At 41.1% G+C, this 25,034-nt stretch overlaps 1 protein-coding gene across 1 annotated transcript in view; it reads right to left on the bottom strand.

Annotated features, from left to right (window-relative positions):
- Positions 1 to 17,854, bottom strand: part of MID1 (midline 1) — a 415,869-nt gene extending 398,015 nt beyond the window's left edge. Inside the window, exon 1 of the mRNA XM_005701122.3 lies at positions 17,465 to 17,854. The gene's annotated coding sequence lies outside the window, so the exon portion shown is untranslated. The remainder of the gene's footprint in view (positions 1 to 17,464) is intronic.
- Between the last annotated feature and the right edge of the window lie 7,180 nt (positions 17,855 to 25,034).

The following is a 25,034-nucleotide window of genomic DNA, read 5'->3' as shown; positions in this document are numbered from 1 at the left end:
GGCCAAGACCAGAAGTGCATGTTCCCTACATTTTTCACTCTCAGGATCTAGGAGGCATTGCAAGTGTGTGTCCGTATCTTAAACTGGTTCTATTCAAAATAGGGTCTTTGGACCAGCAGCAGCAGCATCACTTGCACACTTGTTAGGAATGCAGACCCCCAGGTCCCACCCAAGACCAGTAGAACCAAAACTGCTGTAACAAGAACCCAACCATCTGCTTCTTCATCAGCTCTAGCTTGGAGATGCTGAAGTTCACTAAAGCTTGAGCACAGGTACAACTACTTCCAAACTACATTTCAAGGAGACAATGGAAACGGAATCCATAGCTTGCAAGTAGGTTAAAAAAAAACAAAACAAAACCACTAACACAACAGTTTCAGTCCTTTTCTGTCAATTACACAGTCTTTATGAGGTCAATATTGACATCAGCATAAGCCTGAGTTGTTATTTCTGACATTCAACAGATCATAGCTTTCTTCACACATGCTATACGTACATTATGTTTCTAATGAAAATGTTCTGTTTGTGCTTCTACTTAGCACCTATTTAAAATTCTTTATCAAACTGTAATTTCCTTGAGGGCAGGAAACGTGTGTCTCCAAAGCCTAATAAATATGTACCTAATAAGCGGTTGTTGGACAAATGACTGGTTTATATTTTATATTATAGTGGCATCATCCTCCACTAAAGGGTGCACTTTAACACTGTAGAAGATGCTGGATTCTCAAAAACATTCTGACTATCCTTAAGTATCCAGCACATTTTCCTGAACATGAAGGATTGGAAGAAATTATAGAAAAAACATCAACAACCAACGAAATCATATCTTTGGTGTTACTCCATTGACTTCAAATAATTTTACAATGGACATTATTTCCATGTGCATGTGGGGAAAATGAATTTCATAGGTGCCATCTTGAAAATTGTTTTAAAAAATCATTACCTACAAAATGGAGCTTGAAAACGTGTCTGGGGTGACTTGTGTTTAAACAAAGGTGCCCTGTGATAAAAGTACCTTCTTTCAGAAAGGTCACTCATGGAACAATAAAGCAGGCAGGCCCCAGCTTTTGCCTTTTTTTCCAATTTTTCTCGTTAAGAAGTCAAACAATGCAGTCTTACCAGGCGATCCAAATTCCGGCATTAAGGTAGGGATGTCTTAAGCTCTTTGAAGTGGAGCTTTCGGGTTGTTCTGCTTTGTCTGTTATTCTGTAAGACTGAGAGCAACTGACATGTCCACAGAAAGGTATTATGACACATAAGCACTCTTGAAAGATCAGATATGTGTAAAGGAAAATACAATGTCTATACTTGAGGATCTAAGATCACTTAGCAAGGAAGATTTGAGCTCTTTAGTTTTCATACAGATCATTTGAAGGACAGGAAATTCTACGTGTTTTCCTCAGTGTTCTTTGTTATAAAATACTAGAGAGGGATATAAGCTTTGTAATCCACCTTTTAGTAAAACAAGCAAATAAATCATTCATCTATGCCTTGTCATTTAAGAGGAGGAAAAACTGAAATTAAGCATTTATGATACATAGACTTCAGCAGTGAAGTGTTTTGGAAATATACAATTATAAAAAATCTTAGGAACACTTCAACATAGTTTTGTTTCCCATCAAAAGAACGTTTCCTTGAAAATGATAGGAAAAGGAAATGGCTACACATATTCATTTCTTTCATTCAATATTGCTGACATCTTTGCATATTTATAGGAATAGGATTTCGTTGTTGGGTAGGGTTTTTGCCCTCTTGAAGTATGTCTTCAGGACACATATTAACAGATTTCTAAAGGGCTAATCTGTTTCTGATCCAGGAGGGAATACAAAACTAGGCTGGGTAAAATAACACCTTCCAAACAAATTTTAATTTTGATTTTAATATGCTCAAATATTTCACAGAATAATTGGTCACCAGGCAAAATTCTTAAAAACTTGTTTTGAGTCAACTTATGTTACAACAGTTGTTGGCAATAACTGAATATATTAGTAGCATTAATTCAAATTTATTGAGTAATGTTTTGCATGCAAAGCTTAAGGCTGATCTAGTTTCAGAAAGATTCTTTAAAGGAATAAAGTTGTTCGTTGTGAACTGAATATACAGGGTGATCAAAAACAAATGTTCATCTTCAACTCTGACAGGTCACTGTCTCAACATGCTATTAATCCTTTTCATTAGTTATATTAACTGAGAGATTCTAGATCCTGCCTAAGTCCATGAACCTCTGTGTTGTTGTTGTTCATTCACCAAGTTCTGTCTGACTCTCTGCGACCCCATGCACCTCTGAAGGAAGTCTAAACAATTCTGAGTGCTTTGAAGTAAAAGCAGTACTAACCAACAAAGTCAAAAGCTTGTTAGCAGGCATCCTCTTCCCTAGAGGCAGTGTGTTTTACAAGATCGGTCTTTCAGAGTGACGATTCCATAGTTCACGTTTATCAAACATCAGGCCATCACTCTCAAGGAATATAGTGGGTATGATACTTAGCCAGTACTGACTGAACACTTACTCTGTGAAGGACACTGCACATACATCTAATTTGCTCTTAGCAAATGACCCTGGCAAATAGGTGGTAAAAGAAACCAAGGTCAAGGAATGAAGAGTTAGGAGTAGGCAGTTCAGCTAGGAAGTGGCATGACAGAGACTCTACTGCAGATGTGCACGGCTCATAGGCTTGTTTTCCTAACCTCAATGCCATAGTGCACTTCCTAACAGGGCATTAACAGCTAGTGATGTTCTTCAAAGCAGGTTCTTCTTTTCTGTATCTTTCCTTAGCTGAGATGGGAAATAACACATATGTATTAGTTTCATTTTGGTTTATTTACAGTGGATAATTTGCATCATGTGCACATCTGTGTGTGGGGGGGAGGGGTGTGAAAGAGAGGGAGAGAGGAAAGGAATACTCAGAAATATTGAAAAGGTTTGAAGACCATTCATCTGATCTTTTCAACTAATTAAATGAAATTAATTTGAATTGTAATTAATCTCCCTTCTCATGTCCTTCCCTTTGTGACTTATAGAACACTATATTCTTTTTCTTCAACACTACATTGTAGTTATTCCATTTACTCCATGAAATGGCCTCAAATTTCTTCATTCTTCCTGTCTCCCCAGTTGTGAGGCTGCTGCGGCTGCTAAGTCACTTCAGTCATGTCCGACTCTGTGTGTTGTGAGGCAAGGGGTTGTTTTTCCTCACCCTTAGTTGCTTCCCTTTAGTGCACACTCATTACTTCCCTTCCACTTTCGTAAATTCAATATTTGGAACCCAGAGAGAATAAGAAACAAATAGATGTGAAATGGAAAGAAATCATTACAACCTAATGTTTCATTTGCTCTGTCTGGTTCCTGGGAGTTCCCAATTAGGCCTGTCTTAATTCTTTTGGCAAATTTCAGGAACTTTCATAATCCTTAAATTATCATCTTCTAATATTCTCTCTTGGGACTTCCATGGAAGGTTCCTGTCTCCACGCAATCCTAGGATATGATTAAGAGCCATCTTTTATTTAATGCTTTGACAGTTCTCATCTAGCTGGCCTAGTCTGTAACATTCTACAAGTTATAGGATCCAGTATGTTCAGACATGTCCTTCCAAGCCTTTCCAATCAGTGGGTTAAGAAGATCCATTTTATTATTCGTTGTATCTTTTGCCAATCTTTTTTCAAATATGAAATCATAAGTGATGGATTCTACTTATCCCATTGGTAGAGCCTTTGTTTCATGACTCTCATTTTCTTGAGCAGTCTCATTGGCTTCAAACCTTCACTTGCCATTAAAAGTAAAGATAAAATTATTCCTTCCCCAAAAGGCCCTGCATACAGCAGTTCATTGGAATTTAGGTGACGGTCCTTGTCAGCCTGAAGCTTATCTGCACTGGACACGAGCACAGTATGGAGGGCAAGTAGATTGCCTGGCACACGGCCAGGTAAAATAAGTATGCAGGGGAGGAAATAGCAAATACTCGCAGAACAAACTTAACTAGGCAAATCCACAAAGCCATGGTTGGTGAGCACAAACCAGCAGCTTAGCTGCCCCACACTCAGTAAATAGAAGCGTGAGGTTCCTTTTGACATGACATGCTAATGAAAATCTACGGTGCACACAACCCCAGAAGTCAACACATTCCACAGCACCCCAGGATCCTTGAGTCACAATGTCATCCTTGCAAATAGTCAGGAGAGTAGAAGATGTGATCTCTACAATTTTTGTGTACCTGAAGGGCTCATGATCTATTAAACAAATGTGAGGAGTGATCATTTCAGAGAAACACTAAAAGAGTCTTTAAAAATAGTCAATTGATTCCAATGACTGACGTCATCAAGAAATGAACCGTCTTAAGGAACACATGGGCCATAAAAGCAACCAGATGTTTGCATTTTAACCAGGGCACTAATGGAGGTGCTGTGGCATTGTATCAAAGTAAGGTTTGCCATCTTCACAACTGTCCACTGGAGTTTGCACTACGGGTACATAACTTTGACTCAACAACTGGGAAGCCTTCCCGGACTGCTCTGAATGCTGCAGGTAAGAATGAATAATTCACTGTTAACATGCTGTGTCAAACTCATTTCCTGCAATGGACCTTGAAACGTGTGAGTGACTGCAAGATCCAAACGTGCCATAAAAACAATTCCTCAGGTTGCTGAATTACAAACATAAGTTATTATGAGCGAAGCACAGTAAAAATAAACGAGCGAGTCCAAACCCACAAGAGACTGGATTTGGAATTTCATGGGTAGGCTCTAAGCCTGGCAGTTAGAGAGTCAAGCACTGGATACTTGGGTAAAGCTTGATGGTGGAAATAGATTCAAATATGACACTCTTCTCCCTCCCATTCCCCTTCAGAAACAAAGTGTTCAATAAATATTAAGCCAGGTACTTTTGGCTCAATAAATGACTCCTGGGAATGTGAAAAATATTTGGAGGATTAACTCTTTAGGCCACCATTGTTCACTGCCCTAGAATAATCATTTCCTAAATCAGAAATAGGCATCCTCCTCTGAAGCACCTCACAGCTAAGAAGCTAGAATTCCTGCTGAAAGTGAAAGGGTTAGTCACTCAGTTGTGTCTGACACCCCATGGACTATAACACATCAGGCTCAGTCCATCAGGAGATGTGGGTTAGATCCCTGGGTCGGGAAGATCCCCTGGAGGAGGACATGGCAACCCACTTCAGTATTCTTGCCTGGAGAATCCCACGGACAGAGAAGCCTGGCGGGCCACAACCCGTGAGGTCGCAAAGAGTTGGACACGACTGAGTGACTAAACAACAACAGACAAGTCCTGCCACCTCCAGGGCTCAGTTGCAGTGGAGACGAACCTCTCCAGGACATTATTCTGCAGCCAGTGTCTGGAACGTACCCCTTGGCTGACTGTCTTATCATGCGGCCCTTTCACCTGATGCTTGCTGTCTTCCACTCCTGCCTGCTTTCGTTTCTGGGCCATCTTATCCTCTTTCCCAGCAAGACACCTAGAAAACAATGTCTTCTCAGCCCCACCAGCTCAAGCACCATGACCATTTTTGTCTCGTTTCGTATTTTTTTATTTTTAATGTTACCTCCCTATTTCTTACTTTCTTTAGTTGGCTTTTTCTGCCCGTTTGCTTCAGCTGTACAAGCATTCACCCTGAAGTTTCATTCTCACCCTTTCTTGTGTTCTCTCTCTTTGGTCCCCAGTATTTCCTAGCAATTTTTAGCTTGCCTCTTTTCTTTAACTAGATTAAAAAAAAAAAAAAAACAACAACAGCTTTCTCCACTGTGCTGCATGGCATGTGGGATCTTAGTTCCCTGACCAGGGATCAAACCCATGCCCCTTATATTGGAAACATAGAGTCTTAATCACTGGACCACCAGGGAAGTCCTTTTTCTCCTGATCCGTTTGTCCTTCACCTGCTTGTTTGCTAGGCTTTTGTTTACAGATGGAGGGCAGGCTTGATTGGCGAAGGGAGAGTAGATTTTTGCTGCTTTGAGACTTCCCTTCTTCTCTCATTTCCTGCTTTTCTTTTCTTTCTTTACTATTTTTTGTTTTCTTTTTACCCCTGACCTCTTTGGTAGCTTCTAAATCATTATACTTGGTCTTAAAAAATGTGACATTTTCTTTTCTTATATATTTCATCCGACTTAAAAAAAATCAGCCAACAATGCCTACTTATTGTTCTCAATAGGGAGAAACTTTCAAAGGGGATGTAGCTTGTATATATGTAATAAACATACAGGGCTTCCCTGGCACACAGATACGTACATAGATACCCACAGTGTTGCTTTATCACCCATAGTGATTATAATACATAAAACAAGAGCTGGCTGTACTAATGGTAATATGTGGAAATATTCTACAGGAACTATATGAGGACTGAATAGGTCTTGAAAGCAGCAATAAAAATTAACTTTATGATAAAAAAATAAATATATGTTGGCATATAACAATATTCACATTTCACTGGAATAACTAGTGTTATATATTGTGAAACTGTGTTATATATGTGAAATATCAGAGAAGGCATTGGCACCCCACTCCAGTACTCTTGCCTGGAAAATCTCATGGACGGAGGAGCCTGGTGGGCTGCAGTCCACAGGGTTGCGAAGAGTCGGACACAACTGAGCGACTTCCCTTTCACTTTTCACTTTCATGCATTGGAGAAGGAAATGGCACCCCACTCCAGTGTTCTTGCCTGGAGAATCCCAGGGACGGGGGAGCCTGGTGGGCTGCCGTCTATGGGGTCACACAGAGTCAGACACGACTGAAGTGACTTAACAGCAGCATGCGAAATATATATATTTCACACACATATATATGTATATACATATAAAATCTAAAGTTAACTGTGAAACTCCCAATCAATAGCAATAAATTACACACACACACACACACACACACACACACATATTACTGTTATTTTCCCCACAGAAGGCAGGTCATTTAAAAATAAACTTTTGGATAATCTAAAACTCACATATTGACTTATGCTACCAAAATACAGCCTGGAGTAAGCAGGGAAACAACTAAATCAAATGGACAAGTATATATAAAATAGACTGTTTCAGAGATAACATAGGACAGGTTTTATTAACTAATTTATGACCTACAATCTGTTGGCAGAGAGCTTCCTCCTCCCCAACTTCAGCCTTTCTCAGCAGGATAAACAGACCAGAAGGCCTGATGGTGTGCAAAGCTCACATCTTTATCTTTGCAGGAATTTTATTTAGGGGCCTGGAAACAGAAGTTCTCACTGTTTTTCATTCACTGTAATGTTTGATGTGCTTTCTCTATACTGTGACCTTCTCTTTAGATCATTCTGTCAGGTTCCATCTTAATCTTTGAACTATTGGCAAATGATTTACTGGCAGGTAACTACATTCACAGGCAAAGCGAACTCTCTGACACTGCCTGGCTCCGGCTTCCTGCTACTGCGCTGTGGCTCCTCAGACCTCCAGGCTTGGAGCCACTACCACTGCACATGCTAATTAGAAGTTCTATGGAACGCCCCTGCTTTGAACTCAGCAAAACTAAAGCCGACTGGGTCTTTATGAAGTGAAATGGCAGCCCCTCTGGGAGACACAATTTGGATTTAGAAGTGCCTTTTTACATTGCTCTTATATCTTAAGTGCATTTGCATCCAAATGGATCACATAGAGAAAAAAATTATAAAGGCAGGGAAGGTAGTGGAAAGAGGAAGCTCTTAAAAGCCTGCCTAAGACTTCTAATTCAGATAAGAGCTTCCACTCCACTTCCTTCTCCACTCCTCCAGCACATCCCAATTGCTGCCTTGGCGTATACAGTCAACTCTCAAATATCCAGATGGAGAATCAAGAACAACTTAGTTATCTGTGCAAAGACCCTGCATGCTCAGTCCTGTCCAACTCTTTGTGACCCCCATGGACTGGAGCCCATCAGGTGCCTCTGTCCATGAGATTTCCCAGGCAAGAATGCTGGAGTGGGTTGCCAGTTCCTTCTCTAGGAGATTTACCTGACCCAGGGATCAAATCTGCATTTCTTGTCTCTTACACTGTCAGGTGAATTCTTTACCACTACTGCCACCTGGGAAGCTATTCGTAAATTAATTTCGTTATCCAGAAATTCATACAAATGTGTCACCTTCTTCCACCCCAAACAAGTGAAACAATGAAATAAAATGCCTCCCACCCTCTCCCACCCATTTTTCTATATGGAAATAAGTGTTTCCTGCAAGGAAAAATAACTGAATGGGGTCTGGATGGGAAATAATCTCTCTGATAATTCAGTGAGAAATAAACATGGTTATAAAAAAGACAACAGTGTGGCAAGAACGAGGGAAAGAAATGGAGCCAGGCAATGGGGGAAATGTTTGGTAGTAGTTAGGATCCTGCAAGGTCAAAACATCTGCAGAGAAGAAAGTTAATACCTGGATTCCAGAGAGCTTAACCCCCTCTGCCCCTTCACCTGCCCACTCCAGTCTGTTCCTCAACCACTGGCTGCAGCTTTCACTGCCTAATGGCTCCCTTTAATGAGGGGCTATTTGGAAGCCAGAAAGGAATGTGCTGAGGTCACTCAAGGGCATAGGAATTACATATGTCGTATAAAATGCCCTCGCTAAATTGACGCTAGGAAAACAGAATGGGAAAGTCTTCACCCGAAGCCTACAGGGAGTGTGAAGCTAATCGACTGTGCTCATCTGTTAGTGCAAACTCTCGGGTTACATTTTCCTAAATCCTCTAGTCCTCTTTACAAGCGATAAGGGATCTCAGCTGAGAAAAGCAATGTACCTTCTTCCTCTATGGGTTCCCTTGATCCAGGCTGAGACAGAGGAGGAGAGGGGGTGGGAACAAAATAGAAGGAATTCACCAGACAAATGAAGCTAATAGCTGCCCTGTACATTATCAACAAGGAGAAACTCCACTAAGGTAAACTTACAGAGTGTTGAAATCTCAGCTGTCAAAACTCCTACACACCACCCCACCTCCTAGAAAGTTCTTGAAAATAGCCACTCTGCCTCCAGGCTTCACTGCTGCTCAGTTTTGGAGTGATCATAGTAACTCACGTAGGAAGGAACTTCAACCACGTATGAAGTTATGTTGATTGTCCCAGCAGCACTGTGAGGTGAATGTTTATGGCTTCATTTTTAAAGATGGAAGAACTGAGGTTCAGAGAAACTTAGGATCACAACGCTAGTAAATGGATGAGCTAGACTCATTTTCCACTTCATCAGACTACAAATGATTCCTCTCTCTACCCTCAAATCAGGTCAACTTTCACTGCTCTCTACATCATTAATGACAACACTTATTCCTCTAGTTTTATGGACCAGATTCCTGAGAGTTTGTCATGACACTTCCTGATCCCTCATCATTGCTCACGTCCCACTCATTACCAATACCTATCTATTTTACCTCTGAAATATAACTAAAAGCCATCCACCTTGCTTTCTCTTCACCTCCATGATACTAGTACATTGAGCCATCATCTTTCCCTGAACCCCTTTCTTAGGCTCACTCACATTCACTCTGAAGCTCCCCAATTGAGTCTCCAGGATGCTGTCAATGCAATCTTCCTGACTGCTGAAAACTCTCAGATATAGTCTGGCCATCTCCTACCCCTCCAAACACTGACTCACATCCTGTCCTAGTGCCTCTGGGTTGAAGTATCCCTTCCTTGGGGATGCTTTCTCTGACTTTCCTTGATTATCTGAATCCTTCCAGTACAATCTCATGGGAACATATAACTATACTCTATGCTTTTATTCTGGGAAGACTTTCACATTTGTTGGCCTGCTATGTCGCTGATGCCTGTCTCCTACACTAGAAGGGTAGGTAGGTCCTTACGTGTAGGCACTTTAGTGTCAGGATGTAGGGTGATGCCTGGTTCATACCAAGGATTTGATAAATTTCATTGACTGAAAGTTGAACTTCTTTTCTCTGCTCTTTTCCTGCTTTCTTTCCATTCCTGTATCCTCATCCCCATCCCATTCCTTGTCCCATCTTCACAGGCTCTTGCTCTTACTTCATCTTAATGGGAATGAAATGCATGCCAAAGCAGTAAATACAGCAACTACACATTGCTCTCTCTAGAGTCATTAATTTCTACTAAAACACTCTTGATGCCTTAACAGACAATTAAATCATTCTCTAATGCTGAGATTTTAGGCATCCCTGTAGGGTGGGAGAGATGCACTCTATTTCATGAGTTCTCAGGGTAAGTGCTTTCCAGTTTAACCGGGCTGACACTGGGAGTTATCTTATTCTTGCTGCCTGGGAGGCGGTCCTGATATAACTGTCATTGCCCACCCATGAACCTTCTTGGTCACAGAAGTTCGTATTTTTTTCACTTCTTTTGAGCTCTAGGCATTATGTGGAATCAGCCCCCCACATCCAGAGAAGAGAAGTCACATGCTTCTCAAAGGAATGAAAAGGAGGAAGAGCTCCCCCAGGCCAGGGGGAGATCCTCTTTGGGTTCAGGTGGGACTAGAGGAAAGTTGTCTGGGCAGATATCTAGGAGATCAGTGGAAGCCACCAGGAATGTTGGTTCTGAACACAATTGTGGACGTGTTTCAGAAGGGCTAAAGAATTAGCTCACTCACAAGTGTAGTCACTTGGTGGGTATACCTGCATTCCCAGGTAGGATCATTAGAGGAAGAAATATAGTTCTGGTTGTTATCTTTTGGTAGGGACTCAGAGACAGTAGAGATGCCCCCTAAAAAGAAATGCTATCTCCTGGCACAGAGCATGATAGCATGGTGTGGAAAAGTGTACACATGACAATTCTGATTGAAACGTGATTTAGGAAAGCTGGAATCTTAAACAGTTGCCTTGCCACATTTTTCATTTTATGTATGCACAGGAGGAAGACATGATTTTCTTTTAAAAAATTGGTCGAAATAAGCCAGTTTTGTTGTTGTTCAGTCCCTAAGTCATGTCTGACTCTTTGTGACCCATAGATTGCAGTAAGTCAGGCTGCCCTATCCTTCACTATCTCCTGGAGTTTGCTCAGATTCATGTCCATTGAGTCAGTGATGCTATCTAACCATCTCATCCTCTGCCACCCCTGTCTCCTTTTTACCTTCAATCTTTCCCAGCATCAAAGTCTAAAAGAATTCTTTCTATAAATGTAGTATAAAATGTTTCAATGCCAAGAAAACACTGTCATGATTTGAAAAGATTTTTTTCTTTCTTAATGATGTATCTTACAATAGATGATATCTCAAGATCAATGAAAATAAGTCAGAAATACAGAGTCACTTGATCTATGTCTTGATAAAGCCACTTCTGTGGAGCGAATTGTGCCCCCATCCCCAAATTCATATGTTGAAACCCTAACCCTCAATGTGATGATATTAGAGATGGGGCCTTGGGGAGGTAACTAGGGTGAGATGAGGTCATGAGGGTGGGGCTGCCATGATGGGATTAGTGCCTTTATAAAAAGAGGGAGAGATTGCTGTCTCTCTGTCAAGTGAGGACACAGTGAGAAGAGACCTAGCTACAACCTGGATGGAGAGTTCTCACTAGATACTGAATTTCCCAACACTTCAATCTTGGACTCCCCAGTCTCCAGAATTCTGAAAAATAAACACCTGATACTTAACCACCTGTGTATGCATACTAAGTCACTTCACTTATGTCCAACTCCTTGTGATCCCAAGGGCTATAGCCCACCAGGCTCCTCTGTCCATGGGCTTCTCCAGGTAAGAATACTGGAGTGGGTTGCCATGCCCTCCTCCAGGAGATCTTGTTGACCCAGGGATCCAACGTGCATCTCTTATGTCTCTTGCATTAGCAGGCAGGTTCTTTACCACTAGCACCACCTGGTAAGCCCATTTAACCACCCAGTCTGTGCTATTTTGTCATTGCAGCCTGAGCTGACTAATACAGCTTCCCTGCTTCCCCATCAAACTAGCACCATTTGGTCCCCACTAGCCTTAGCCAGGAGCAAACTCTTGTCGGGGCACATTAGTCCACAGGACACATCCTGTCCACATCATAGGAGCAATATAAGATTAAATGTCATATTTCACTGGGGCAGGATGTAATGAGTAAGAGTGGGACAAAGAGGGTGGGATCTGAGGATAACCTTGGGGACAAAATACCTTAGAGACCCTAACACATCAAGACACCTGGAAGACCACTGTTATGAACTAAAGCCAGGGAGATGTTCTACTTACTGTCCACAAAACGAGGGAATTTTATCCATGAATTTACTAGTCCAGTCCCTCCCACCAGTGCTGTTGGAAAGCTTGCAAGCTATCAAATTACTGAGTGCAAAATGAGTATTTTTTGTTTTGCTTCTAAAATGTGTTACTTTGGGGAAAACACCTTAAAACGAGGGGGGGGGGACTTAAATTTGAGATAACATAGATTGCTATAGAAGAAGCCGTTATAACAAGAGTGTCAAATGCAAAACCTATAAGGGACAAACAGCTCACACTAAGAAAAGGGGACCTGGTATGAGACATTAGAAAGTATACCATGCTTCACTGAAAAGCAGGTTTTAAATCACTGAGTGGGCAAAAGTACACAGGGGACACCAATGGTTGCTTTTTACTTCTTCAACCTCTTGATTGTTTACTTGAGAATGCCTCATCCACTCCCATGCATTTCACATCCAACGAATACTTATCGACTGGCCTCCTGCCCAGCACTGTGCTAGGTGCTGTCAGTACTCACAACTGTCCAGTGAACTGTGTATTTATGTCTCCAGTGATGGATGAGGAAATTGAATCCCAGAGAAGTTTAAGATGACTTGGCCAAACCCACCATCCACCACCTTGGAATAAACCTGGGAAACACTGCTATTCTTTTGTTTCTTAGCTTTAAGCCAAGTATATCAGTTCGAGTAAACTCGTTATCCGTTCTCTAGTAGTTTATATACAGTTTCGGTCCCCAAGGCAATACATGATGAGTGTGTCAGTACAGATCTAAATAACTGCACAATTAGATACTTGGGGTGGGGGGGTGGATAAATTGGGTTTAAATAACCAAGGCCTCTGCTGTGGAACAATACCTATAAATAAGGCAGTTATTTCCTGGCTCCGGCCCTTTGACCAAAATTCCTATTCTGTCACGTGTTAAAACTCAAACTGTCAAATTGAGGAGGTTCTGCTTAATTTCATCTCCGTCTCAAGTTTAGACAAGTGAAGAGCAACTTGCAAGAGAGTGGGAGCAGTTAGAGCCACTCTTTATGCAGATCCAGCTATTAGGTAAGTACCACGCACACTGGAGAATTCTCCATTCCACAAAGCACTGCTATCCATTTTTATTTTCCTTTTAAATAAAAAATAAAATCAACTGAACCCTTAGCATTAATATATAAAGCAACTCAATTTCTCCGAAAGATTCACTCACAGAAAATTTCCTTATATGTGACTGCAAGCAATTAATTAAAAAATGGAAATGTATTTTTACATTTAACTAGAAGTCCTGGTCTAGTCATGTCTATTACCTCACCAGCCAAGATTTTGTCAAATATAAATAAATTTTAAATTGCTAATGCCTGAGATACTTGCAAAATCCTACTGGCACAAAAAGTGTGGGTTAGTTGCTCAGTCATGTCTGACACTTTGTGACACCATGAACTGTAGCCCAACAGGCTCCTTTGTTGATGGGGTTTTCCAAGCAAGAATACTGGAGTGGGTAGCCATTTCCTTCTCCAGGGGATCTTCCCGACCCAAGGATTGAACCTGTATCTCATGCATTGCAGATGGATTCTTTACCGTCTGAGCCACCAAAGAAACCCCCTACTGGTGCAAACCAGTTATTAATTCATGATCTCTGATTCTAAGCCTTACATCTACAACTTAGCAGTAGCAGCAGATGCTCTTGCCTGCTTCTTAAGAATCATCACTAGTCAATTAGTACTTTCCAGGAAAGCCAGTATAAAACTCTGAAGTTACCTAGTACTCTGAAAATCTCTCTTCTTAACATGGTGCCCTAGGAACCCCTCACAATCCAAGAAAATGTGGTCTTCAAAAATACATTAGCAAAACAGAAAAAGGTATCACCCAGCTCCCTGTTATTTAGAGACGCTCTGTGGGGAGCAAGGGGGCATCTTTCTTCTGTAAGTAACCAAGTTTGTTGGCATCTACTGGACATGTTCTGACGTGGAAATTATCTGAACATCTTGACAGCATGAACATCTTGACCTGTGTGTTAACCTGTTTTCTGCTCACCAGTTGGAAAGCTTTGACTTCAAGAATGTCCCTCAGGATGATCAGCCAAAAAGTAAGTGGTTGAGTAAGTTTGTAGCAAATCGTACTTCATGCTGCACACCATGTAGGCAATGAGATTACTCTTTGCAGAAATGCTACCAATTGCATGAAGACTGGGTTTCAATTCATCTGTGTCCTATATACCCGCTTTTCCTTTTGAATACTTAGCAAAGGACTTCAAAAGGCACTCAATAAATATTTGCTGAATGCATGTAACAGGAATTAATAATGCAAAATGTTTTTGAAAAGGTAATTGATGACAAATGGTAGGCAGAGAAAGCCAGAGAAAGTTCACCAGGGATAGGAATGCTGTGTACAAATTTGGTACAGTATCTAAGGAAAGAATTTACATTTAATAAATAACTTTGGAAACAAGGTTCTTTTGTGTCATTGCCTCTGGACCAGGCCACACTGGTGGCAGGAGAATTTTAGCCAAGCAAACTGATTGCAGTTTGAGAAAAAGAATAAATGATGATTAAACATTAGAAAGGAAACCAATAGAAACCGTTTGCCATCAGCTTTCTAGGGGATCTTTAAGAATAGAAAAACAATGACAATGACAACAACACACACCCCGATACTTCTTTAACTTTGTTATAGAACAAAGGGGGCAAACTGAGTGACATGCAGAGGACCTCGGCCTCCCCATGAAAACATGAAAGATGATAAAAAAGAATAAGGTTATGTTTCATCAATGTTGAGCCTTGAGGCTCAGGTTTTAATGCAGTAGTTGAATTCTCCCTGGCTCTCTCTATATTCTGGGCCTGGATTGTCAAAGACAGTTTCCTAGCTTTTACACAGAAATTGATCCTATCTGTACAACGCATTGGGGAAAGCTGAGGAAACTAAGTGGTCCATAGATAACCCTCAGGGGGATATGCCCATCCCAGGCACAGCTTGATGACCCAGATGCCAAGGGGGATCAACTTCTGGGCATGTCTGCAACTCGCTCATCATCTACCAGTACCCCATGGCCCATCTTTCAGAAAGCTTTGCCTTAGAGACTGTTTCTCAGGATGATCAGGCCAAAAGGATCCATCAGGTACATTTGCAACAAATCATAATTCATATGCTGCATTTTTTAGAGTGTCACAATATATATGAGCAAAGGACAATATTAAGGTTCCATCACTTGCTTTTTCCCTCCCATGATTTTTCAGTCTCCTTAACCAGGACACTTACTAACACCTCATAGACCTAAACACACAGCACCAGTGACTGGAAAACAACTAATGCGGCACCGCTGCACCTTACCTGCCTTTCACTGGAGGATTAGTTTGGACCCTGAAATAACTTTGATCTTCAAGAAGAAATCCTGTTGGGACTCTATGAATACCAAAGCATTAAATACAATAATCACTCTTATTACCCCCAAATGAGCTGCCCAGGAACCAGAGGTAAGTAAATTCAGCAGTCAGGGATCCCAGTCACTAACAGTAATTCATCAGCCACTGGCAAGAAGAACTCTAAACATGAGATTCCCCAAACCCAAGCTTACTCGCAGCCCTCCCCAACCAGGAGACAGATTTATCTTTCTAGTTATATATTCCCTTGGCCGTTGATGTAATTAGTGTATAATAACTGTGTACATATCAACTCACAGAAAAAACAGCGGACGTGCTAGTCGACTTGGCTGGGGGCCATCTCTTCAGCAGGGTGAGACAACCAGGTATAAACATCTGTTATTAACCGTATATTTTAAAAGTGTTTTGTCTCTCCTGGGTTACTGATTTCCATCGAAAGCAGTACAATATCAAGACTCCTATTTTTTCTGAGCAGCAGTGAGGAAATAACAAGCTTTAAAACATTTGCATTAGGCTCCTCAGTTCTGCTGCTTGTGTTATGAAATTTATTTACTAAGACATCTGCTGTCTTACACACACACTGCTTTTCCTGGTTCCATTCTCATTGAGATGAGCAGGTTTCATTTAAACTGTGTTACTGCAAATAGTAAGGCTTTTGCAAGTTGAGAGCTCTAAATAAAACTGGCCACAGCTTTTGTTTTTATGAATAAGCAGTTGCCAATCTCTGTATTAAACCTCACTATTGAAAGGACTATGACTTGCAATTTTAAAAAAAGTGGCCATTCGCTCAAACCTGCTTGTTTGTGCTGGTTACTTTTCTTGAAATTAATTTAAGAAACTAATTTCTTAATATGACATATTGGAAATTGGGTCTGTGTGCCACTTGCCTGCTCCCCAAACCCTTAGGATTAAGTCACTCTGCATGACAGAAAATGACAATATTTCTCTGCAAGATGAAAAGTCAAATCATTCAAAACAATTATCCAAGCTCACTGAATTAAGAAAATCACCTTGCCAGGAAAAAAAAAAATGTACCCCATTCCAAAATTATTTTGGATGGCTATACTAGATTTTTTAAAAATAAACTTTCTTTTCAAAAGTTTTACCTAAGCCCCCGAACTCAGTTGGAACGGCTTTTTCTTCTTTCTCATTCAGTTGCCTCTTATAATTGAGCATTCCGCAGTATTACTAAAATTCCCCTGCAAGTCTGTTAAACACTTTCACATTTCCCTGTTTAATTACATTCAGACTTCAATTTTTGTCCACATATAGAATAGAGCCAAATTTTAACTCAATCGACCACAATGCCTTTGACATAAAGCCTTTCTACATAGTTCCTGCCTTATATATAAATAGACATATGCTAACTTGTCAAAACGCAAGAGTGGGCTTCTTTACATTGTCTAGAACAAAGAGCTCAGCTCAGCTTCTTTCTTTTCTCAGTGTCTCAGAAGGTGTCCTTTATTACATGTGCAGGATGGAAGGATTTTTGCTGCCGCATGAATGAAAAATGATACCTTCAGACTGCCTTTTTTGTGACAAATTGCACTTCTACAGACTATCACCTCGCCTGTGGTTTTTGGAACCCCACTTAAAGTTACTATTGACATCCTTGGGGGCTCGGCATTCTTGCGAAGCACCCCAGGGCTTCTTTCCACTCCGTGGAGAGCAACAAAGATGAGAAAGTTTGCTCATCGCTGTAGGAGAGAAACTCCTGAGTAGTAAAAAAAGAAAAAAGGCCAACGCCCCCCCACCCCACCTCCTCAAACCACCAAAACACTCTTAAGGTGCGAAAATCACTGCCTCTGTGGATTCTCGGGGTACAAAACAGGAAGGAAAAGTTGTCTGGAGGTATTCGCGAAGCCTGGTGTTTGTTCAGGAAGGAGCTGTGGGGTGAGAGGCTGAGCGACGCCTCTGCCTCCACTTCCTGGGTGAGACCAGCGAGGCGTGCCCCTGAGCAGCAACATACAGAGAGAGATCGGTAAGACTCACCGGCTTCCCCATTTTTCCCAGGACGGGGTTTTTGTTCCTCAACTGTGATCTGGAAGAGGCAAACCTGTAAGTCCTCCAGGCAGCCTGCCTCGGATCAGCTGAATGGCTGGTGCGATCAGGAAGCTTGCTCTGTCCAGCTCGGAATCACTCCCCGTCTCTGGGCTGTGTGCTCACACGCCTCCCAGTCAGCGCAAAAATCCGCCAAACTCAGGTCAGCCTAACAGGTTTCCTTATATAGGTAAACACGAATTGCATTCCTGGTGAAAGAAGTTAACTAGGAAGCCCGGTAACCTGGTTAACTCTACACACGCCAGAGTGGCTCAGCGTCAGCCAGCCTGAAGAGGCTTTGGTTACAGTACAAAGGGATTTGTGCAATTTAATTAAAATCATCTTTATTCCAGCAGTCTGTAAAATTGGCCCTTCTAGTGTAACTGTGAGTCAACAGCTAGTATTTTATATCATGAGCTATGACCGACCTATTATATAAAGGCACTGTAGGGAGAAAAACCAAAGCATAGGATATTATCAGTTGTCTTTTATGTTTTTAAAACCAGGGTAACTTTTCTTGAAATTATTTTCAAAGAAGTGAATAGAACATGTGATGGGACGAATACGAATAAACCTCTATCAAGTAAGGCCCCTCAATGCCTTATAGGAACATAGTAACTAATAGTTATTCAACTTTTCCAGGCCTTTAGTAGATAATACAATAAGATCATTTAGACTTTATTCCTTTTACAATGCAGTAATTGACACTTTTTTTTTTAATGAGTGAAATGACACATAATATCTATTTATTCCCTGAAATAACTTTCCTGAGCCCAAATATTGAAGTGTTTGATGGTTTCAGGAAAGAAATCTAAGACTTGTGAATTTGCATAATTACATGGAAAAAAAATTAAACAACCTCTTAGACTTAAGAAGATAAGAAAATGTATCTTTAAAAGTACTCTGTGGAAGGTTTAACTCTAGGCTCAAAACAGTTTTTAAATGTAAGTATGTAACACATCCATTGTCTAATAATTGGCTCTTCTCCTCTACATTTGGCTACAATTGGCTCTTCTCTACACAGGCCTGTAGAGAAAAGTAATAATTCTTTTTAAGTCTAACCAATTCCACTGATACCTCACTATGAACAGACTGAAGACTTAGTATCTGAGTGCTGGAGGTGAAGACTGCCTGCTAAATAAAGCTTATCTTAAAATGAATCATTTGTTTCTATTTCATCCACTGGTTGATTGCTCCTTGAGTAGTGTGGATCTTAGCAAAAATAGCTTAGCGTTGTGTCTTAGGTCTCTGCTCAGGGAAGGGGAGAGAATGAATGTTTACAGGCTACCGAAGCCAGCACGACACAAACCAATCATGAAGGCTTTCTGCTAAGAGCAGGAGACTGCAAAACAAACACACACACACATTCCACAGGGGCATTCTCCACTGGGCAGAGACTCTTCCATACCATTTTCCTCTATATCTCTACAGCAAGCATCTTATTATTTCCTTTTCAAGATAACAAAATTGACGTGCAGCGATAAAGTGACTGGTCTAAAGTCTCATGATCCATTTTGTGGCAGCTCCAAAATCTCAGATCTTCTAGAATTTACTTCCAATAGAATTTTCAAAAATAAAATCCACTTGAAGAGACAGAAAAACATTCAAATGGCAGATTTCCATGTTCAAATATCATTTTTAAGAATTATATGTCCAGAGAGTTTAAAGGTAACATACCAACTGATTAAAATACTCTTTTATGAAGTCATAACTTACTGCTAAAATGATTGCCTTTACCTGACTCCAGAATGATCCTGAAATGAGATATTAGGTGCATTTTTATTGAATATAAATTTGGGTTATAAAATATTATGAAAATATAACTTTTCAAATATTGCACATGTTTTTCTGTTCAGAGTACACACATTTCTATGATATCAAGTTAAGACTCATCTTGACTGCCCCACTGGAAGGAATATTAGTGTTTTCTATTTATTGGCTTTTCATTAATCTTAAATAAAACTCTGTGTGCCATGCTAGGTAAATGGCTTTCACTAATATAGTCCATTTATGATCCTGCACCCTTTATGTTCTTATAATTCCCGCTGAAGCAAGTTCTGTTTGTGCAGGAACTTTAGACTTTATTAACATGTTGATGCAAGACAAAGAATGCATTTTTTCTCCAGGGCAAGCTAAACCTTTAAGTGTCTTAAGCTGGCCTCCAAATTTGTTCTTACAATTCTAAGCAAACAATCATTTGGGCTTTAAACATAAAATATCTTAGGCTATAATTATTGAATTGAAAGGTCAAAATGAAATTTGGATATGAAAGTAGCCTATTTCAAAGCGGGAATATAACCCTCTGCTAAATCCATCTTGGATGCCTCAAGAAATGGTTTGGGATAGACAGGGTCAGGGAAGCAACATGAATTCAACCTAACCATAGAGGATCCCAATGAGAGAGTACATACAGCTGAATCATTATACCATGCCCCCAAAATAGCATTTATGGGAAATGAAATAAAATACAAGACCTACTTGAAGGGGAGAAAATATCATTGCGGTTTAAAGAAAACATCAGGGGATAGATTTGAGAAATTCCCAGTGACATATAACTAATGAGTAGCTGAGCTATAATTCAAATCTCAGTCCATCAGACTCCAGAACATTTGCTCTTTCTACTGAAGCCTGGGTGCACCATGCTATCCAAGAAAGAGCAAATGCCTGAGAAGCAGAATGCTCCCATTCTGGTTCCATCTCTTCGTGGTGTGACCTTGGGTAAATTACTTGTAATGTTTCTGAGCCTCACCTCCAAAACAGAAATTAAAAGGGCTGCCTATCTCAAAGATGAAGGAAAGTATTAAATGCAAATCATTCCATGTATTTTTTGATGCTTCTATGGTCTGGGCATTCTGCTAGGTCCCAGGAATACAACGAGGAGCAAGTGAGGCATGTCCCAACTACATCTTAAAGAAAGCCTGTGCACATCAATATTATGGAATATGAAGCTCTAATGTTTCCCTAAATTTCTCCTAACAGAAGGATGTTTCACTGAAGCTCCACATCAATACAGAAGTGAAAGAAGGAAAGTGTTAGTCACTCAGTCGTGTCTGACTCTGTGACCCCATGGACTGTAGCCTGCCAGACTCCTCTGTCCACGGGATTCTCCAGGCAAGAATACTGGTGTAGGTAGGTAGCCCTTCCCTCCTCCAGGGTATATTCCCAACCCAGGAATCGAACTCACGTCTCCTGCATCTCCTGCACTGCAGGCAGATTCTTTACCATCTGAGCCTCCAGGGAAGCCCCAATATAGAAGTATTAATAGGCAAATGCCTAAGCTCATTCTCTCACTACAGTGAGTGCAGGTTACTCTCAGTGGCCAGAGGCCGGTCTTACCATGATTAGAAGTGGTGAATCTGGGCTGAGTTAACTTAAATATTAGGGAAGGTAAAACCTCCGTCATAATGACTATATCCTTATATCAAACAATAGAGGAGAACCAGGGCATTCAATTGAAAAATACCTTGAAGGTGCGTAGGAAGCTGGATGTACATGGAGTTGTTTTTATCATTAATTCATATATAATACAGCTTCCCAGGTGGCGCTAGTGGTAAAGAATCCACCTGGTAATGCAGGAGATGCAAGAGCTGTGGGTTCTATCCCTCATCTGGGAAGATCCCCTGGAGCAAGGAATGGCAACCTACACCAGTCTTCTTGCCTGGGAAATCCCAGGGACAGAGGAGCCTGGTGGGCTACAGTTCATGGGGTTGTAAAGAGTTAGACACAACTGAGCACATGCACATATATAAAAACAGGATGAAAAAGCATAAAAAAGATTCCCTAAATATGTTAACCAGTTATCTATCGATTGATTATTAAGTAACTTCTATGCAATAAACATTTAAGTGGTACGCACAGTGGATAAGGTTCTGCAAGGGATGTACACAGAAAAGCATCCATAGGAAAAGAATGGTCCTGAGCTTTAATGGAGCTTTCTAGAAAAACGTTATGGTGCTCAAGAGCTGTTATCAGGCAAGATGGGTGAGGTTATGCTCTGGAAACAAGCCACCCCCAGGTCTCAGTGGCTTATAACAACAACGGTGTGTTTCTCACTCGTGCTGCACATCTATGCAGATCTCTAGGGAGGGGTCTCTATTCACAGTCACTCAGGAGCCCAATCTGATGAAGGTTCCTTTCAACACATACTTCCACGGTTGCCAAGACAGGAAACGCGGACCTGGTGAATCATGAAGTGCCTTTCAAAACTTCACTCCCTAAAGGATGCAAACTTCCGCTCACCTTTCACTGGCCAAAACAAGTCCTCCAGCCCTCCTTAATTTCAGAGCAAGACAGGAGAACCAGAATACATGATGAGCAGACACAACAGGTATGGCAAACCCATCCGCTTAGAGGAATGGGTCCGTTAAGTAAGTAGGCATGCTGATGACCACTATGGTATCATGACTGGCATCTGAGGTTTGGTCATCACTGACTAGATCCAATTGCCAGAGGAGTGAGAGCTTAAAAGTGGACTCAGATTATCAATGGTTCTGGCAGAACCTTGAGGGAAACAGTGACATTTTAAAAGGATGTCTGGAGGCAGGCTCTTCTTAATATTTCCATCAGTTATTTGAGTGATGAAATAAAAGACAAGTTGATTTAATTTGCAGATGGTGCCAAATTGGATAGCTAACACCTCAGAGGATTGTGTTATAATTCAAAATGACCTTGAAGAGATGGGAGAAAATAACGTTAAGAAAGAAGCTTGGGTTCAATAGTGATAAATAAAGGATGGGAATGAAAGATCTACAGAACAGATGGGAGGAAAACTATATTGGGCCATTATTAGCCTATAAGTTGAATATATACTGGTAGCTTAGCACTTTTACTTGTAAAGCCTGTGGTGTGGTGATGTAAGCTATGTAAACACAGGGAAATAGGCATTCTTAAAATATTTCTTTACTCGATAGTCACATTTTTAGAAATAAGAAAACAAAGCAAATTCAGAAGCAAAAGCTGAAATTTCCAAAAGACTTAAGTTTGGGATCGCATGTACACCCGTGGTGGATTCATGTCAATGTATGGCAAAACCAATACAGTATTGTAAAGTAAAATAAAGTAAAAAAAAAAAAATTAAAAAAAAAAGACTTAAGTGCCCTGGGTCAGGAGTGGGCAAATTTTTTTCTATGAGGGGCAAGATAGTAAATACTTTTGACTTTGCCAGCTGTACACCTTTCTATTGCAGCTACTCTATTCAGCTACTGTGGTCCAAACCAGCCACAGATAATATGGAAATGAATGTGTGTGGCTGTGTTCCAATAAAACTTTATTCACACAACTGGGCAGCCAACCTTGGGCTACACTTTGCAGACCCCTAGTCTCTACGTTATGAGAACTGTCTCAGAATGGCAAGGTACTCAAATTCATTGCACGTGCCCAGAAGCAAGAGGAACCCTATTTTGACCTAGTTCATTGAATAGTCCTTTACACACAGGTGCTAGTGAATAAATTGGTGAAATAAATTAAATTAGCCAATAATGTTACTCCACGGATTTCCTTATTAAATATTCAGAAAGAACTGGACTATGTGATCCTTGAAAATGTCATGGAAATAAAATCTAAAATATAATTTGCCTTTTCAATGTGTTAAATATTTATCAGTTACATCATTTTTCAGGTATAAAAATATTAATGGTGAAAAATATAATGAAACCTATAAAAGAAGGATTATGATAATGAAATTACAGGGAACAAAAATTTGCAAAGCAGAACATATACATATTGTGCTTTAATTTTTCTTCCCAAGTTCTTTGTAACAAGATGAGGTTGATAAAGCAGATGTTGTCTTTTTCAGTTGTTATTTAGTAGCTAAATCATGCCTGCCAGGCTCCTCTGTCCATGGGATTTTCCAGGCAAGAGTACTGGAGTGGGTTGCCATTTCCTTCTCCAGGAGATCTTCCCGACCCAGGCATAAAACCTGAGTCTCCTTCATTGGCAGGCAGATTCTTTACCATTGAGCCACCTGGGAAGCCCAATGGTGAAAATGGAGACAAGGAGAGGTTAGGTCAGTTGTCTGATGTTCCCAAGCTAGTGATGATGGAGAATAAAATAGGACCTGGGTTCCCTGGGTTTATAATTCTAGACTATGAGAAACACCAAGTACATAATGGGAACTTGGACAAGATAGCTGATACAAGATGCAATGGAAGTGCTGCAGTGTGTCCTTTTGGCTGCCTAAGGGAAACCCAGCACTGTGAAAATCACCTCTCTTTCCCACCCCCACCCATGTGCCCCACGCAGCCCCCTCCTCTTCAATCTAGTCTGCTTTGAAGTCAACCCCCCAGCCTCTTCCTTCTTTGATAAAGCCCTGAAAGCTAAAGCCTAGTTATGGGTGAGTGTGTGTCCAAACCCTGGAGAAGGAAATGGCAACCCACTCCAGTATTCTTGCCAGGATAATTTCATGCACAGAGGAGCCTGGTGGGCTAAAGCCCATGGGGTCGCTAAGAGTTGGACATGATTGAGCTACTGAGCACGCATGCTCTGACCACGTCTGTCCTGTTGCATCCAACCCTTCCAGTTTCTCAGCCTCCGCACCACAGGTCAGGATCATTCTTTGTGTTGGGGGCTGCCCTAGGCACTGTAGGATGCTAAGTAGCATTGCTGGCATCTTCCCACTGGATCCCAGTGGTACTCTCTCTCCCCCTAAACACAAGTCACAACTGGAAGTCTCTTCAGACATTGCCAAATGTTCCCTAGGGGCTGGCAGCACAAAACTGCCCCCTGTTGAGAACCTCTGAACTAGATCACTGTAATTGTCTTTTTTTTTTTTTTAATTGGACGGTAAAGCGTCTGTCTACAATGCGGGAGACCTGGGTTTGATCCCTGGGTTGGGAAGATCCCCTGGAGAAGGAAATGGAAATCCACTCCAGCACTCTTGCCTGGAAAATCCCATGGATGGAGGAGCCTGATAGGCTACAGTCCATGGGGTCGCAAAGAATTGGACATGACTGAGCAACTTCACTTTCACTTTCTCACTTTGATTCCTTGACCCGGGATCAAAACTGGGCCCACAGCAGTCAAACTGCCTAGTTCTAAACACTGGACCACCAGGGAATTCCCTGTACTTGCTTCTCAATTGTTCTCCCTACTTCTGCTCTTGCCTCTCCATAATTTATTTTCACAGAGCAGCCCAAACCATCTTTTAAAAATATATATCAGATCATGCCATTCCCTGCTCAAAACCTCTAGCGGTCTCCTCCTATGACCAGAACACAATTTAGTTTTCATACCATGGCCCACCGAGCTTTCCATAATCTGACCTCTGCCAGCCTTCCCCAGACTAACCTCAGAGCATTATGTCCACCCACATTGGTCTTCCTTCTCTTCCCCCATCATACCCATCTTCTTCAGACCTTAGGGCCTTTGCACATGTTCTTCCACTGCCTGAAATGCTCTGTTCCATGTGGTAGGCAGAATAGTGACCTCCCAAATATGTACACATCCAAGTCTCTGGAATCTGCACATATATTAAGTTAAATGAGGGGGAGGAGTTAAGGTTGCAGATGGAATGAAGGTTCCTAAA

This window comes from Capra hircus (genome assembly GCF_001704415.2).
Source record: "Capra hircus breed San Clemente chromosome X unlocalized genomic scaffold, ASM170441v1, whole genome shotgun sequence".
NCBI classification, from domain to species: Eukaryota; Metazoa; Chordata; class Mammalia; order Artiodactyla; family Bovidae; genus Capra; species Capra hircus.
This window is presented reverse-complemented; position numbering and strand designations above follow the sequence as displayed.